Source organism: Plutella xylostella, chromosome Z (assembly GCF_932276165.1).
Source record: "Plutella xylostella chromosome Z, ilPluXylo3.1, whole genome shotgun sequence".
Lineage (NCBI taxonomy): Eukaryota > Metazoa > Arthropoda > Insecta > Lepidoptera > Plutellidae > Plutella > Plutella xylostella.
Window position 1 is genome coordinate 15,332,448 of NC_064012.1, and position 19,146 is coordinate 15,351,593.

The 19,146-nt window shown below is 37.3% G+C and overlaps 2 long non-coding RNA genes across 2 annotated transcripts; both read left to right on the forward strand.

Moving 5' to 3' along the window:
* Positions 1-22: 22 nt before the first annotated feature.
* LOC125491211 lies at positions 23-15,912 on the forward strand. The gene is made up of 2 exons (XR_007268187.1): positions 23-2,747; positions 14,984-15,912. It is a non-coding gene; the product is annotated as an uncharacterized LOC125491211 (long non-coding RNA).
* LOC125491212 lies at positions 4,189-8,723 on the forward strand. Its single transcript, XR_007268188.1, has 2 exons — positions 4,189-4,685; positions 8,658-8,723. It is a non-coding gene; the product is annotated as an uncharacterized LOC125491212 (long non-coding RNA).
* Positions 15,913-19,146: the final 3,234 nt, after the last annotated feature.

Sequence of the window (19,146 nt, forward strand, 5' to 3'; positions counted from 1 at the left end):
CTCCGAAGCACGGAAGCGTCCCGAAAAGAACCATTTGAAATCGGTCACCCATCCTATGGCTGACCGTGCCAGTTGTTGCTTAACCTCAGTGATCAGTTACGATCACTGAAGCCCGCTCGACTAAGGACGCTTCCGTTTCGTGCTTCCCCCATTCCCTGGACATTCCAGTTTCCATTACCCAAGGATAATGTATACTATACAAGGACTTGGGTGAACTGTTTTTCCAAGTAGGTAGTAATAGAAAGTCGCTGTTTTTTTCTACCGAGACTGATTATTCCTGACACGTTATTCCCTGGCTGTTCCAGATTGGACGTGTCATTCTTAGTCCGAGTAAAAAACGTTAGTACCTACTTCCCAACTTAAATAAAATTAAATATATAATTAATGTAGGTAGGTAGATACACGTAATGTGTTTTTTCCTGGACATTTCATGTTTTTTCCCCTGTACATTCATCTTCGGCTTCATATTCTCGGACTTTTTCTTAGAAGCAATATTAAAAAAAGATTTTAAGATCCATTCCCCATTGGTCATGGTGCAAAATTGTATATTATGATTAATAATATTGTATTCTATTCTAAAAGGATTCCAGGATCCATTCCTCATTGGTTGTACTGACGGTGGTTTGAACAGAGATTTGTCTACGGTTGTAGCGAATCCTATAACAACATGTCATTTCCCTCGGTCATGATTCGTCATGATATTCTCTTGTTCTCACAGTTATATTTCGACACATTTCTTAATGTTTCCACTGGTTCAATTTCCTATTCAATATTCTATTCTATTCTATTCTAAATAAAGATACGTACTGCGGTGACCAACGAATCCTCTAGGCCTAGTCAATATTTCTCATCCACGTCGCCAGTCTTCATTTTGCCACTGGTATGTATGCCCTGGACATTACAGTTTCCATTGCCCAAGGATTTTGTTGTATATTATACAAGTACTTGGGTGAAATATTTTTCCAAGAAGAAATAGCAAGTCGCTGTTTATCTTAAGGCTTTTCTAATGAGACTGGTTCTATTCCTGACACGTTATTCCCTGGCTGTTCCAGATTGGACGTGTCATTTTAGTCCTAGTGAAAAACGTATTCATTACTTACCTACTTAAATAAAATATATAATTAATGTAGGTAGATAGATACGTAATGTGTTTTTTCATACACATTTCATGTTTTTTTCTTTGTACATTTCCGGTAAGTAGATATTTGTAGACAAATGTTTCCAAGATCCATTCCTCATTGGTTGCACTGACAGTGGTATAGAACACCACAGATATTCCGGCTCGTTCTTTTCCCAGTCGTCATTCGTCACGTTATTCCCTGGAGATTCTAGTATCCATTCCAGCTTTGATAGGTTCAGGCGCTCCTCGTAAATCGGTTCAGCCGTTTGGGAGCTTCGCTACTACCCACACATACACATAAATGTTAAACTTATAACAATGTGAGGTAAATCCGCAATCCGCGGCGGTGCGCAGTGTATAAATTGCCTAAAGTGCTTCCCATTACTACAAGAAAACATCCTTTACCCGAGGACTATTTAAAAAAGTTTCCAAGCTCCATTCCCCATTGGTTTCAACCACTCGAGGTGAAATAATTACTCCGGCTCATCTTTTTCCCATGGCCTGGACATTTCAGTTTCCATTGCCCAAGGGTTTTGTATATTATACAAGTACTTGGGTGAAATGTTTTTGAAAGAAGAAAGAGGAAGGCGCTGATTATCTTAAAGACTTTTCTAATGAGACTGGTTATTCCTGACACGTTATTCCCTGGCTGTCCCAGATTGGACGTGTTATTTTAGTCCGAGTAAAAAACGTCATTACTTCCCTAATAAAATAAAATTAAATATATAATTAATGTTTCCTGGACATTTCATGTATTTTCCCATGTATTTACATACATTCCCAGTACATATTCTCAGACTTTTTCTAAGAAGTGATGTAAAAAAAGATTCCTAGATCCATTCCTCATTGGTTGCACTGACAGTGGTATAGAACACCACAGATATTCCGGCTCGTTCTTTTCCCAGTCGTCATTCGTCACGTTATTCCCTGGAGATTCTAGTATCCATTTCAGGTTGGAAACGTGGTGTCGCTTCTCGTAAATCGGTTCAGCCGTTCGGGAGCTACGCTACCCAAGGATATACTATAAAACGACTTGGGTGAATTGTTTTTCCAAGTAGGTAAGTAGTAACAGCAAGTCGCTGTTTATCTAAAAGACATTTCTACCGAGATCTATTATTATTCCTGACACGTTATTCCAGATTGAGCGTGTCATTTTAATCCGAGTAAAAAACGTCATTACTTACCTAATTAAATATAATATATATATAATTAATGTAGGTAGATAACTAATGTGTTCTTACCTGGACATTTCGTGTATTTTCCCCTGTACATTACCAGTACATATTCTCAGAGTTTTTCTAATAATTAATATTTAATAAAAGTTTCCAAGATCCATTCCTCATTGATTGCACTGAAATAATTAGATACCTATTCGGGTTCATCCTTTTCCCACGGCCTGGACATTCCAGGAGTTTCCATTGCCCAAGGATTTTGTATATTATACAAGTACTTGGGTGAAATGTTTTTCAAAGAAGAAATAGCAAATCGCTGCTTATCTTAAAGACTTCTCTAATCAGACTAGTTACTCCTGACACGTTATTCCCTGGCTGTCCCAGATTGGACGTGTCATTTTTAGTCCGAGTATAAAACGTCATTACTTCCCTAATTAAATATATAATTAATGTAGGTACCTAATGTGTTTTTTCCTGGACATGTCATGTATTTTCATTCCCAGTACATATTCTCAGACATTTTCTAAGAAGGAATATTAAAAAAGATTCCTAGATCCATTCCTCATTGGTTGCACTGACAGTGGTATAGAACAACTCTCAAGATGAGGTATTCTGGTTCGGGTTTCTCCCAGTCGTTATTGGTCACGTTATTCCCTGGAGATTCCAGTATCCATTCCGCTTTGAACTCGTACTGACGTGGTATAAAAACGCCTCTTGAGATGTATAAGGTATTCCGATTCCTTTTTTCCCAGTCGTTCTTCATCACCAGTATCCATTATCTATTATCCAGTATCCATTCCGCTTTGAACTCGTACTGACGTGGTATAATAACACCTCTTGAGATGTATAAGGTATTCCCATTCCTTTTTTCCCAGTCGTTCTTCATCACCAGTATCCATGATCTATTATCCAGTATCCATTCCGCCTTAGACAGGTTGCTTCACGTAAATCGGTTCAACTGTTTGGGAGCTACGCTACCACGGACATATATTTTACTATTTACCATAGTATAGGCAATCCGCAGCGGGGTGCAGTTTGTAAACCGCCTAAAGTGCTTCCCAATATGAACGATATTCCCTGACAGATTATTCCCTGACACGTTATTCCCTAGTTTTGCCAGATTGGATCTGTCAATTTATTGAAAGTAACATTTATTAAATAAAGAATCCATTGGATAATTAACTTCCACTGGTCAACTTTTGTAGAAACATAATGTGTTTTTTCCTAGACTTTTCAGTCTATTACGTCTAAGTATTCTTAATCCAAAATTCCAATAAAAGGCATTTAAAAGGTTCAAATCCAAAGGTTGTCTGGTAGAGATTGCTTTTAGCAATAAGCCCGCCTGTTTGTACTATTTTATTATTAAGTTGACATTTTGTAATAAGTAAATGTTTTCTTTCATGGTGCAAACTTGTATATTATGATTATTAATATTGTATTCTATTCTAAAAGGATTCCAGGATCCATTCCTCATTGGTTGTACTGACGGTGGTTTAAAAACAGAGATTTGTCTACGGCTGTAGCGAATCCTATACCAACATGTCATTTCCCTCGGTCATGATTCGTCATGATTATTCTCTGGTTCTTACAGCTATATTTCGACAAATTTCTTAATGTTTCCACTGGTTCAATTCCACGTTGTTCCCATTCCAATATAATAATGGCAAAAATATTTCAGGATTCATTCGTCATTGGTCGGGATAGCGGTGGTGTAAATAAAGATACGTACTGCGGTGACCAACGAATCCTCTAGGCCTAGTCAATATTTCTCATCCACGTCGCCAGTCTTCATTTTGCCACTGGTATGTATGCCCTGGACATTACAGTTTCCATTGCCCAAGGATTTTGTTGTATATTATACAAGTACTTAGGTGAAATGTTTTCCACGAAGAAATAGCAAGTCGCTGTTTATCTTAAGGCTTTTCTAATGATACTGGTTCTATTCCTGACACGTTATTCCCTGGCTGTTCCAGATTGGACGTGTCATTTTAGTCAGAGTGAAAAATGTATTCATTACTTACCTACTTAAATAAAATATATATTAGTGTATAAATTGCCTAAAGTGCTTCCCGAGGACTATTTAAAAAAGTTTCCAAGCTCCATTCCCCATTGGTTTCAACCACTCAAGGTGAAATAATTACTCCGGCTCATCCTTTTCCCATGGCCTGGACATTTCAGTTTCCATTGCCCAAGGATTTTGTATATTATACAAGTACTTGGGTGAAATGTTTTTGAAAGAAGAAATAGCAAGTCGCTGATTATCTTAAAGACTTTTCAAATGAGACTGGATATTCCTGACACGTTATTCCCTGGCTGTCCCAGATTGGACGTGTCATTTTTAGTCCGAGTAAAAAACGTCATTACTTCCCTAATTAAATATATAATTAATGTAGGTACCTAATGTGTTTTTTCCTGAACATGTCATGTATTTTCCCATGTATTTACATTCCCAGTACATATTCTCAGAATTTTTCTAAGAAGTGATATAAAAAAGATTCCTAGATCCATTCCTCATTGGTTGCACTGACAGTGGTATAGAACAACTCTTGAGATGAAGTATTCTGGTTCGGGCTTCTCAGTCGTTATTGGTCACGTTATTCCCTGGAGATTCCAGTATCCATTCCGCTTTGAACTCGTACTGACGTGGTATAATAACACCTCTTGAGATGTATAAGGTATTCCGATTCCTTTTTTCCCAGTCGTTCTTCATCATCAGTATCCATTATCCATTATCCAGTATCCATTCCGCCTTAGACAGGTTGCTTCACGTAAATCGGTTCAACTGTTTGGGAGCTACGCTACCACAGATATATATTTTACTATTTACCATAGTATAGGCAATCCGCAGCGGTGTGCAGTTTGTAAACCGCCTAAAGTGCTACCCAATATGCACGATATTCCCTGACAGATTTTTCCCTGACACGTTATTGCCTGGTTTTTTCAGATTGGATGTGTCATTTTATTCAAAGTAACATTTATTAAATAAAGAGTCCATTGGATAATTAACTTTCACTGGTCAACTTTTGTAGAAACATAATGTGTTTCCTAGACGTTTCAGTCTATTACGTCTAAGTATTCTTAATCCAAAATTCCAATAAAAGGCATTTAAAAGGTTCAAATCCAAAGGTTGTCTGGTAGAGATTGCTTTTAGCAATAAGCCCGCCTGTTTGTACTATTTTATTATTAAGTTGACATTTTGTAATAAGTAAATGTTTTCTTATGATTATTAATATTGTATTCTATTCTAAAAGGATTCCAGGATCCATTCCTCATTGGTTGTACTGACGGTGGTTTAAAAACAGAGATTTGTCTACGGTTGTAGCGAATCCTATACCGACATGTCATTTCCCTCGGTCATGATTCGTCATGATATTTCTCTGGTTCTTACAGCTATATTTCGACAAATTTCTTAATGTTTCCACTGGTTCAATTCCACGTTGTTCCCATTCCAATATAATAATGGCAAAAATATTTCAGGATTCATTCGTCATTGGTCGGGATAGCGGTGGTGTAAATAAAGATACGTACTGCGGTGACCAACGAATCCTCTAGGCCTAGTCAATATTTCTCATCCACGTCGCCAGTCTTCATTTTGCCACTGGTATGTATGCCCTGGACATTACAGTTTCCATTGCCCAAGGATTTTGTTGTATATTATACAAGTACTTAGGTGAAATGTTTTCCACGAAGAAATAGCAAGTCGCTGTTTATCTTAAGGCTTTTCTAATGATACTGGTTCTATTCCTGACACGTTATTCCCTGGCTGTTCCAGATTGGACGTGTCATTTTAGTCAGAGTGAAAAATGTATTCATTACTTACCTACTTAAATAAAATATATATTAGTGTATAAATTGCCTAAAGTGCTTCCCGAGGACTATTTAAAAAAGTTTCCAAGCTCCATTCCCCATTGGTTTCAACCACTCAAGGTGAAATAATTACTCCGGCTCATCCTTTTCCCATGGCCTGGACATTTCAGTTTCCATTGCCCAAGGATTTTGTATATTATACAAGTACTTGGGTGAAATGTTTTTGAAAGAAGAAATAGCAAGTCGCTGATTATCTTAAAGACTTTTCAAATGAGACTGGATATTCCTGACACGTTATTCCCTGGCTGTCCCAGATTGGACGTGTCATTTTTAGTCCGAGTAAAAAACGTCATTACTTCCCTAATTAAATATATAATTAATGTAGGTACCTAATGTGTTTTTTCCTGAACATGTCATGTATTTTCCCATGTATTTACATTCCCAGTACATATTCTCAGAATTTTTCTAAGAAGTGATATAAAAAAGATTCCTAGATCCATTCCTCATTGGTTGCACTGACAGTGGTATAGAACAACTCTTGAGATGAAGTATTCTGGTTCGGGCTTCTCAGTCGTTATTGGTCACGTTATTCCCTGGAGATTCCAGTATCCATTCCGCTTTGAACTCGTACTGACGTGGTATAATAACACCTCTTGAGATGTATAAGGTATTCCGATTCCTTTTTTCCCAGTCGTTCTTCATCATCAGTATCCATTATCCATTATCCAGTATCCATTCCGCCTTAGACAGGTTGCTTCACGTAAATCGGTTCAACTGTTTGGGAGCTACGCTACCACAGATATATATTTTACTATTTACCATAGTATAGGCAATCCGCAGCGGTGTGCAGTTTGTAAACCGCCTAAAGTGCTACCCAATATGCACGATATTCCCTGACAGATTTTTCCCTGACACGTTATTGCCTGGTTTTTTCAGATTGGATGTGTCATTTTATTCAAAGTAACATTTATTAAATAAAGAGTCCATTGGATAATTAACTTTCACTGGTCAACTTTTGTAGAAACATAATGTGTTTCCTAGACGTTTCAGTCTATTACGTCTAAGTATTCTTAATCCAAAATTCCAATAAAAGGCATTTAAAAGGTTCAAATCCAAAGGTTGTCTGGTAGAGATTGCTTTTAGCAATAAGCCCGCCTGTTTGTACTATTTTATTATTAAGTTGACATTTTGTAATAAGTAAATGTTTTCTTATGATTATTAATATTGTATTCTATTCTAAAAGGATTCCAGGATCCATTCCTCATTGGTTGTACTGACGGTGGTTTAAAAACAGAGATTTGTCTACGGTTGTAGCGAATCCTATACCGACATGTCATTTCCCTCGGTCATGATTCGTCATGATATTTCTCTGGTTCTTACAGCTATATTTCGACAAATTTCTTAATGTTTCCACTGGTTCAATTCCACGTTGTTCTCATTCCAATATAATAATGGCAAAAATATTTCAGGATTCATTCGTCATTGGTCGGGATAGCGGTGGTGTAAATAAAGATACGTACTGCGGTGACCAACGAATCCTCTAGGCCTAGTCAATATTTCTCATCCACGTCGCCAGTCTTCATTTTGCCACTGGCATGTATGCCCTGGACATTTCAGTTTCCATTGCCCAAGGATTTTTTTGTATATTATACAAGTACTTGGGTGAAATGTTTTTCCATGAAGAAATAGCAAGTCGCTGTTTATCTTAAGGCTTTTCTAATGAGACTGGTTCTATTCCTGACACGTTATTCCCTGGCTGTTCCAGATTGGACGTGTCATTTTAGTCTGAGTGAAAAATGTATTCATTACTTACCTACTTAAATAATTATATAATTAATGTAGGTAGATAGATACGTAATGTGTTTTTTTATACACATTTCATGTTTTCTTTGTACATTTCCGGTAAGTAGATATTCTTAGACAAATGTTTCTAAGATCCATTCCTTATTAGTTGCACTGACAGTGGTATAGAACACCACAGATATTCCGGCTCGTTCTTTTCCCAGTCGTCATTCGTCACGTTATTCACTGGAGATTCTAGTATCCATTCCAGCTTTGATAGGTTCTGGCACTCCTCGTAAATCGGTTCAGCCATTTGGGAGCTTCGCTACCACCGTCAGATACACATAAATGTTAAACTTATAGCAATGTGAGGTAAATCCGCAATCCGCGGCGGTGCGCAGTGTATAAATTGCCTAAAGTGCTTCCCATTACTACAAGAAAACATCCTTTACCCGAGGACTATTTAAAAAAGTTTCCAAGCTCCATTCCCCATTGGTTTCAACCACTCGAGGTGAAATAATTACTCTGGCTCCTCCTTTTCCCATGGCCTGGACATTTCAGTTTCCATTGCCCAAGGATTTTGTATATTATACAAGTACTTGGGTGAAATGTTTTTGAAAGAAGTAATAGCAAGTCGCTGATTATCTTAAAGACTTTTCAAATGAGACTGGTTATTCCTGACACGTTATTCCCTGGCTGTCCCAGATTGGACGTGTTATTTTAGTCTGCGTCATTACTTCCCTAATAAAATTAAATTAAATATATAATTTATGTAGGTACCTAATGTCATTTTTCCTGGACATTTCATGTATTTTCCCATGTATTTACATTCCCAGTACATATTCTAAGAAGGAATATTAAAAAAGATTCCTAGATCCATTCCTCATTGGTTGCACTGACAGTGGTACAGAACAACTCTCGAGATGAGGTAGGTATTCTGGTTCGGGCTTCTCAGTCGTTATTGGTCAAGTTATTCCCTGGAGATTCCAGTATCCATTCCGCTTTGAACTCGTACTGACGTGGTATAAAAACACCTCTTGAGATGTATAAGGTATTCCGATTCCTTTTTTCCCAGTCGTTCTTCATCACCAGTATCCATTATCTATTATCCAGTATCCATTCCGCCTTAGACAGGTTGCTTCACGTAAATCGGTTCAACTTTTTGGGAGCTACGCTACCATAGACATATATTTTACTATTTACCATAGTATAGGCAATCCGCAGCGGTGTGCAGTTTGTAAACCGCCTAAAGTGCTACCCAATATGCACGATATTCCCTGACAGATTATTCCCTGACACGTTATTCCCTAGTTTTGCCAGATTGGATCTGTCAATTTATTGAAAGTAACATTTATTAAATAAAGAATCCATTGGATAATTAACTTCCACTGGTCAACTTTTGTAGAAACATAATGTGTTTTTTCCTAGACGTTTCAGTCTATTACGTCTAAGTATTCTTAATCCAAAATTCCAATAAAAGGCATTTAAAAGGTTCAAATCCAAAGGTTGTCTGGTTGAGATTGCGTTTAGCAATAAGGCCGCCTGTTTGTACTATTTTATTATGAAGTTGACATTTTGTAGTAAGTAAATGTTTTCTTTCATGGTGCAAAATTGTATATTATGATGATTAATATTTTATTCTATTCTAAAAGGATTCCAGGATCCATTCCTCATTGGTTGTACTGACGGTGGTTTGAACAGAGATTTGTCTACGGTTGTAGCGAATCCTACTATACCAACATGTCATTTCCCTCGGTCATGTCCTACAGCTACATTTCGACACATTTCTTAATGTTGCCACTAGTATGGTCTCAATTCGCTAGTAAAAAAAATGTACTCTATGGTCTCAATCAGGTTGTTTCAACACATGTCTTAATGTTTCCACTGGTTCAATTCCACGTTAATTCCATTCCAATCCATTCTCATCCAGTCTTCATTTTGCCACTATATTATTGACACGTTACAGTTACACGTATGTATGTATATGGCCTAAATATGCACAATATTATTGCCACGTTATTCCCTAGTTGTTTTTAGATTGGACGTGTCATTTTAGTCTTAATGTTTCCAACGATTCTTTGACTTGTGTACTGACTGACGGTGGTATAAAAGCTTCTGTGGATTGTGGTCTTTATTTCTTTGCGAAGTCTTTTTCAGCCGATCATAGAGCTTGACTAGTTATTCCCTGGATGCTCCTCAGATTCCAAGATCCATTCCTTATTGGTTGTACTGACGGTGGTAAAAATACCTCTCCAGGTGAGACGATGTATCGAGCTCCTTTATCGCCTCTAGTGGGTTTAGCATGGTGACGTTTCGTCCTCGGTCATTATTGGTTGTTCCAGTTGGCATATATTCCTTCGTGGCCTGTTTTAATGTTTTGACTGGCACAGTTCCAATATAAATGAGGCCAAAATATTCCATGATCCATTCCTCATTGGTTGTTGGTGGTTGAAACAGAGATTTGTCTACGGTTGTAGCGAATCCTATACCAACATGTCATTTCCCTCGGTCATGATTCGTCATGATATTCTCTTGTTCTCACAGTTATATTTCGACACATTTCCACTGGTTCAATTCCACGTTGTTCCCATCCCAATATAATAATGGCAAAAATATTTCAGGATTCATTCGTCATTGGTCGGGATAGCGGTAGTGTAAATAAAGATACGTACTGCGGTGACCAACGAATCCTCTAGGCCTAGTCAATATTTCTCATCCACGTCGCCAGTCTTCATTTTGCCACTGGTATGTATGCCCTGGACATTACAGTTTCCATTGCCCAAGGATTTTGTTGTATATTATACAAGTACTTGGGTGAAATGTTTTTCCAAGAAGAAATAGCAAGTCGCTGTTTATCTTAAGGCTTTTCTAATGAGACTGGTTCTATTCCTGACACGTTATTCCCTGGCTGTTCCAGATTGGACGTGTCATTTTAGTCCGAGTGAAAAACGTATTCATTACTTACCTACTTAAATAAAATATATAATTAATGTAGGTAGATAGATACGTAATGTGTTTTTTCATACACATTTCATGTTTTCTTTGTACATTTACGGTAAGTAGATATTCTTAGACAAATGTTTCTAAGATCCATTCCTTATTAGTTGCACTGACAGTGGTATAGAACACCACAGATATTCCGGCTCGTTCTTTTCCCAGTCGTCATTCGTCACGTTATTCCCTGGAGATTCTAGTATCCATTCCAGCTTTGATAGGTTCTGGCGCTCCTCGTAAATCGGTTCAGCCGTTTGGGAGCTTCGCTACTACCCACACATACACACATAAATGTTAAATTTATAACAATGTGAGGTAAATCCGCAATCCGCGGCGGTGCGCAGTGTATAAATTGCCTAAAGTGCTTCCCATTACTACAAGAAAACACCCTTTACCCGAGGACTATTTAAAAAAGTTTCCAAGCTCCATTCCCCATTGGTTTCAATCACTCAAGGTGAAATAATTATTCTGGCTCATCTTTTTCCCATGGCCTGGACATTTCAGTTTCCATTGCCCAAGGATTTTGTATATTATACAAGTACTTGGGTGAAATGTTTTTGAAAGAAGAAATAGCAAGTCGCTGATTATCTTAAAGACTTTTCAAATGAGACTGGTTATTCCTGACACGTTATTCCCTGGCTGTCCCAGATTGGACGTGTTATTTTAGTCTGAGTAAAAAACGTCATTACTTCCCTAATAAAATAAAATTAAATATATAATTAATGTAGGTACCTAATGTCATTTTTCCTGGACATTTCATGTATTTTCCCATGTATTTACATTCCCAGTACATATTCTCAGACTTTTTCTAAGAAGTGATATAAAAAAGATTCCTAGATCCATTCCTCATTGGTTGCACTGACAGTGGTATAGAACAACTCTCGAGATGAGGTATTCTGGTTCGGGTTTCTCCCAGTCGTTATTGGTCACGTTATTCCCTGGAGATTCCAGTATCCATTCCGCTTTGAACTCGTACTGACGTGGTATAAAAACACCTCTTCAGATGTATAAGGTATTCCGATTCCTTTTTTCCCAGTCGTTCTTCATCACCAGTATCCATTATCTATTATCCAGTATCCATTCAGCCTTAGACAGGTTGCTTCACGTAAATCGGTTCAACTGTTTGGGAGCTACGCTGCCACAGACATATATTTTACTATTTACCATAGTATAGGCAATCCGCAGCGGTGTGCAGTTTGTAAACCGCCTAAAGTGCTTCCCAATATGAACGATATTCCCTGACAGATTTTTCCCTGACACGTTATTGCCTGTTTTTTTCAGATTGGATGTGTCATTTTATTCAAAGTAGGTAACATTTATTAAATAAAGAGTCCATTGGATAATTAACTTTCACTGGTCAACTTTTGTAGAAACATAATGTGTTTTTTCCTTGACCTTTCAGTCTATTACGTCTAAGTATTCTTAATCCAAAATTCCAATAAAATGCATTTAAATGGTTCAAATCCAAAGGTTGTCTGGTAGAGATTGCTTTTAGCAATAAGCCCGCCTGTTTGTACTATTTTATTATTAATTTGACATTTTGTAGTAAGTAAATGTTTTCTTTCATGGTGCATAATTGTATATTATGATGATTAATATTTTATTCTATTCTAAAAGGATTCCTGGATCCATTCCTCATTGGTTGTACTGACGGTGGTTTGAACAGAGATTTGTCTACCGTTGTAGTGAATCCTATACCAACATGTCATTTCCCTCGGTCATGATTAGTCATGATATTCTCTTGTTCTCACAGTTATATCTCGACACATTTCTTAATGTTTCCACTGGTTCAATTCCACGTTGTTCCCATTCCAATATAATAATGGCAAAAATATTTCAGGATTCATTCGTCATTGGTCGGGATAGCGGTGGTGTAAATAAAGATACGTACTGCGGTGACCAACGAATCCTCTAGGCCTAGTCAATATTTCTCATCCACGTCGCCAGTCTTCATTTTGCCACTGGTATGTATGCCCTGGACATTCCAGTTTCCATTGCCCAAGGATTTTGTTGTATATTATACAAGTACTTGGGTGAAATGTTTTTCCAAGAAGAAATAGCAAGTCGCTGTTTATCTTAAGGCTTTTCTAATGAGACTGGTTCTATTCCTGACACGTTATTCCCTGGCTGTTCCAGATTGGACGTGTCATTTTAGTCTGAGTGAAAAATGTATTCATTACTTACCTACTTAAATAAAATATATAATTAATGTAGGTAGATACCTAATGTGTTTTTTCCTACACATTTCATGTTTTTTCTCTCTGTACATTTCCGGTAAGTACATATTCTCAGACAAAAGTTTCCAAGATCCATTCCTCATTGGTTGCACTGACAGTGGTATAGAACACCAAAGATTTTCCGGCTCGTTCTTTTCCCAGTCGTCATTCGTCACGTTATTCCCTGGAGATTCTAGTATCCATTCCAGCTTTGATAGGTTCTGGCGCTCCTCTTAAATCGGTTCAGCTGTTTGGGAGCTACGCTACCACCCACACAACACAATAAATGTTAAACTTATAACAATGTGAGGTAAATCCGCAATCCGCGGCGGTGCGCAATGTATAAATTGCCTTAAGTGCTTCCCATTACTACAAAAAAACATCCTTTAACCGAGGACTATTTAAAAAAGTTTCCAAGCTCCATTCCCCATTGGTTTCAACCACTCGAGGTGAAATAATTACTCTGGCTCCTCCTTTTCCCATGGCCTGGACATTTCAGTTTCCATTGCCCAAGGATTCTGTATATTATACAAGTACTTGGGTGAAATGTTTTTGAAAGAAGAAATAGCAAGTCGCTGATTATCTTAAAGACTTTTCAAATGAGACTGGTTATTCTTGACACGTTATTCCCTGGCTGTCCCAGATTGGACGTGTTATTTTAGTCTGAGTAAAAAACGTCATTACTTCCCTAATAAAATAAAATAAAATATATAATTAATGTAGGTACCTAATGTAATTTTTCCTGGACATTTCATGTATTTTCCCATGTATTTACATTCCCAGTACATATTCTCAGACATTTTCTAAGAAGGAATATTAAAAAAGATTCCTAGATCCATTCCTCATTGGTTGCACTGACAGTGGTATAGAACAACTCTCGAGATGAGGTATTCTGGTTCGGGTTTCTCCCAGTCGTTATTCGTCACGTTATTCCCTGGAGATTCCAGTATCCATTCCGCTTTGAACTCGTACTGACCGTAAATCGGTTCAGCCGTAAATGGTGAGTCTACAGCGGTGCGCAGTGTATAAATTGCCCAAAGTGCTTCCCAATATGCACGATATTCCCTGACAGATTATTCCTTGACACGTTATTCCCTGGCTGTTCCAGATTGGACGTGTCATTTTAGTCCGAGTGAAAAATGTATTCATTACTTACCTACTTAAATAATTATATAATTAATGTAGGTAGATACCTAATGTGTTTTTTCCTACACATTTCATGTTTTTTCTCTCTGTACATTTCCGGTAAGTACATATTCTCAGACAAAAGTTTCCAAGATCCATTCCTCATTAGTCGCACTGACAGTGGTATAGAACACCACAGATTTTCCGGCTCGTTCTTTTCCCAGTCGTCATTCGTCACGTTATTCCCTGGAGATTCTAGTATCCATCCCAGCTTTGATAGGTTCTGGCGCTCCTCTTAAATCGGTTCAGCTGTTTGGGAGCTACGCTACCACCCACACATACACAATAAATGTTAAACTTATAACAATGTGAGGTAAATCCGCAATCCGCGGCGGTCCGCAGTGTATAAATTGCCTTAAGTGCTTCCCATTACTCCAAAAAAACATCCTTTAACCGAGGACTATTAAAAAAAGTTTCCAAGCTCCATTCCCCATTGGTTTCAACCACTCGAGGTGAAATAATTACTCCGGCTCATCCTTTTCCCATGGCCTGGACATTTCAGTTTCCATTGCCCAAGGATTTTGTATGAAATGTTTTTGAAAGAAGAAATAGCAAGTTGCTGATTATCTTAAAGACTTTTCAAATGAGACTGGTTATTCCTGACACGTTATTCCCTGGCTGTCCCAGATTGTACGTGTTATTTTAGTCTGAGTAAAAAACGTCATTACTTCCCTAATAAAATTAAATTAAATATATAATTAATGTAGGTACCTAATGTCATTTTTCCTGGACATGTCATGTATTTTCCCATGTATTTACATTCCCAGTACATATTTTCAGACTTTTTCTAAGAAGTGATATAAAAAAAGATTCCTAGATCCATTCCTCATTGGTTGCACTGACAGTGGTACAGAACAACTCTCGAGATGAGGTATTCTGGTTCGGGTTTCTCCCAGTCGTTATTTGTCACGTTATTCCCTGGAGATTCCAGTATCCATTCCGCTTTGAACTCGTACTGACGTGGTATAAAAACACCTCTTGAGATGTATAAGGTATTCCGATTCCTTTTTTCCCAGTCGTTCTTCATCACCAGTATCCATTATCTATTATCCAGTATCCATTCCGCCTTAGACAGGTTGCTTCACGTAAATCGGTTCAACTGTTTGGGAGCTACGCTACCACAGACATATATTTTACTATTTACCATAGTATAGGCAATCCGCAGCGGTGTGCAGTTTGTAAACCGCCTAAAGTGCTTCCCAATATGCACGATATTCCCTGACAGATTATTCCCTGACACGTTATTCCCTAGTTTTGCCAGATTGGATGTGTCAATTTATTCAAAGTAACATTTATTTAATAAAGAATCCATTGGATAATTAACTTCCTCTGGTCAACTTTTGTAGAAACATAATGTGTTTTTTCCTAGACGTTTCAGTCTATTACGTCTAAGTATTCTTAATCCAAAATTCCAATAAAAGGCATTTAAAAGGTTCAAATCCAAAGGTTGTCTGGTTGAGATTGCGTTTAGCAATAAGGCCGCCTGTTTGTACTATTTTATTATGAAGTTGACATTTTGTAGTAAGTAAATGTTTTCTTTCATGGTGCAAAATTGTATATTATGATGATTAATATTTTATTCTATTCTAAAAGGATTCCAGGATCCATTCCTCATTGGTTGTACTGACGGTGGTTTGAACAGAGATTTGTCTACGGTTGTAGCGAATCCTACTATACCAACATGTCATTTCCCTCGGTCATGTCCTACAGCTACATTTCGACACATTTCTTAATGTTGCCACTAGTATGGTCTCAATTCGCTAGTAAAAAAAATGTACTCTATGGTCTCAATCAGGTTGTTTCGACACATGTCTTAATGTTTCCACTGGTTCAATTCCACGTTAATTCCATTCCAATATAATAATGGCAAAAATGTTTCAGGATTCATTCGTTATTGGTCGGGATAGCGGTGTTGTAAATAAAGATACATACTGCGTTGACCAACGAATCCTCTAGGCCTAGTCAATATTTCTCATCCAGTCTTCATTTTGCCACTGGTATGTATATATATATGGCCTAAATATGCATAATATTATTGACACGTTATTCCCTAGTTGTTTAGATTGGACCTGTCATTTCAGACAGAAAAAAAATTGCCATACATTTAATAAAGATAATATTTAACTTTCACTTCCACTGATCAAATTTTGATCATGTAGTTACCTACTTAAGTACATAATGTGTATATGTATATCCTGGTCATTCCGTTTACCAGATAAATGCAAATATTCTCAGTAATTTTCTGAATTATTTAAATTCCAATACAAAGCATAATAAAGATTCTAAGTTCATTCCATTCCTTATCGGTCGGAGTGGCGGTGGTGTAAACACACACGTTTTTTTTGTGTCCTATTGATTCCTCTTGGGTTTTCTATATTATTTGACACGTTATTTCCTGGTTGTTCCAGTTTGGATGTGTCATTTCAGTCTTAATATCTCCAATGATCATTTGACTTGTGTACTGACTTTGACTGTCTTTGTTTCTTTGCGAAGTCTTTTTCAGCTGATCATAGAGCTTGACTCGTTATTCCCTGGATGCTCCAGATAGGACGAGTCACTCTTTGGTGGTCTAAACACCTGAGATTCCAAGATCCATTCCTTATTGGTTGTACTGACGGTGGTACAATTACCTCTCCAGGTGAGACGATGTATCGAGCTCCTTTGTCGCTTCTAGTGGATTTAGCATAGTGACGTTTTGTCTTCGGTCATTATTGGTTTTTCCAGTTGGAATATATATTCCTTCGTGGCCAGTTTTAATGTTTTGACTGGCCCAGTTCCATTGGTTCCAATCAAAGTGTGGCCAAGATATTTCAATATTAATTCCTTATTGGCCAGAGTGTCAGTGGTTTAAATACACACGTTCTTCGGTGTCTTATTGATTCCTCTGGGGTTTTCAGCCACATGACGTACTTACATATCTCCCTCGGTCATAATTCGTCACGTCATTCCCTTGTTGTTCCAGTTGGGATGTTTACAATGATCATTTGACTTGTGTACTGACTGACGGTGGTATATAAGCCACTTTGGATTGTAGTCTTTGTTTCTTTGCGAAGTCTTTTTCAGCCGATCATGAGCTTGACTCGTTATTCCCTGGTTGCTCCAGATAGGACGAGTCACTCTTTTAGTAAAAAGAGGTCGTTGGTTGTACTTCAGTAATTTTATATCCTATCTGCCTATCTACCTACGTTCCGAATATTAGGTATTGAACTTTCCTGCTTTAGTCAGATTGAACATGTAAATCAGCTAGAATAATAAACTTTCAATAAATTCCAATGTATATTATTCAATATGCATTATTTTTGTACAAAAGGTGGGCTTAATCCTTCTTAACCTACCTTCCGATTAGCGTCGTCGTCCGTTCAATCAATGAGAAATGGATCTCGGAATTTTATTTATGTATCTGTCAGAAATTACTTTTAAAGGATTAAGCCCATTGTTATAATTAAATACGTTAATCCCTGCTTGTTCTGCTAAGGATGTGTCTTTTCAAATTTATCATTTAATGTTTCCACCGACACAGTTTAAAGTTACATACGCAACTAACTGTCTCAATTCCTTACCGTATCCAATTTTATTGACATGTTATTCCCTGGTTGCTCCAGATTGGACGTTTCATTTCAAATCGTTTATGTGGGAACCATTCAGCTTAACTGTCTCGATTATTCCCTACTATTTGCAATATAATAATTATAGACTCGTTATTCCCTGATAGTTCCAGTTTGGACACGTCAATTATTGCAAATTGATGACTGAGGTAGTTACCTTCACATTTTTTCCATTCATTAAAAGGTATCTAAGTACTTACCGTAGTACAAAAGCAAATTTAACATTGGAGGCTATTTTCAAGAATCTAAAATCCATCTGTTATCGTGTCACGACATACGTTGATATAATAAGTATGGTGTTGGCGAAGAATCGTTTAAATGATGATTGTAAGTAATGTAAATTAACATGCGTTATTTCCTGATGATTAATTTTTTCAAGTATGTATGTACTTACAAGTGACGGTATTTAAATCACAATGGTTTCCTTATTTATCTAAGTGGACTCGTTATTCCCTGTGATGGTCCCAGTTTGGACGTGTCAATTTCAATTTAAAGTAATTCCAAGTAGTAGCTATATTCCCTTTATTATAACTGCAATCAAGCGCTAGAATGAAAATCCCATAGATTTTTCAATTCTAGGTATATGTATTGGGAGTGGGAGTTTGGCTTCTTATCTACGGATTGGTACTAAGGCTTTGTGCTACGTACGAGTATACCTACTTACTTCCTATCGTTTCTCGTTGACATGACATGACATGTTATTCCCTGATATTACCAGCTTGAACGTGTCAGTGTCATATTAATTCCATATCGCATATTATATTAGATGTTTCTTGACACGTTATTCCCTGATGTTCTCAGCCTGGATGTGTCAATCTCATGTAATTTCCGTATCCGGTATTCCGTACCGTATGTTTGATTTTGACTGACTCGTTATTCCCTGATGTTCTCAGCCTGGATGTGTCAATGTTATGACAATCGACACTAGGGTTGCCAACCGTACTATATTATATAGTATTGTACTATATTTTGGCTCTTCGTACTATATACTGTTGAACTAAAATATAGTACGCAAAAATACTATATTTCAGTAGGTACACTTTTCACAGTAATAAAACGATGCGCGAGGTCATTTTCCAAACAATTCAACTATTATGAATTTCAAAATTTTAGTACTGGCAAAAAATGGCAACATATTTTTAAAAAATCTGAGAATAATTTAAAAAATATTTACAAATTAATAGCCTTCTTACTTTCTATTCCCGCCACTTCGGCGTTTACAGAAAGAATTCGAAGTGGCGGGAAGAAAGGAATCGAGCAAAGCT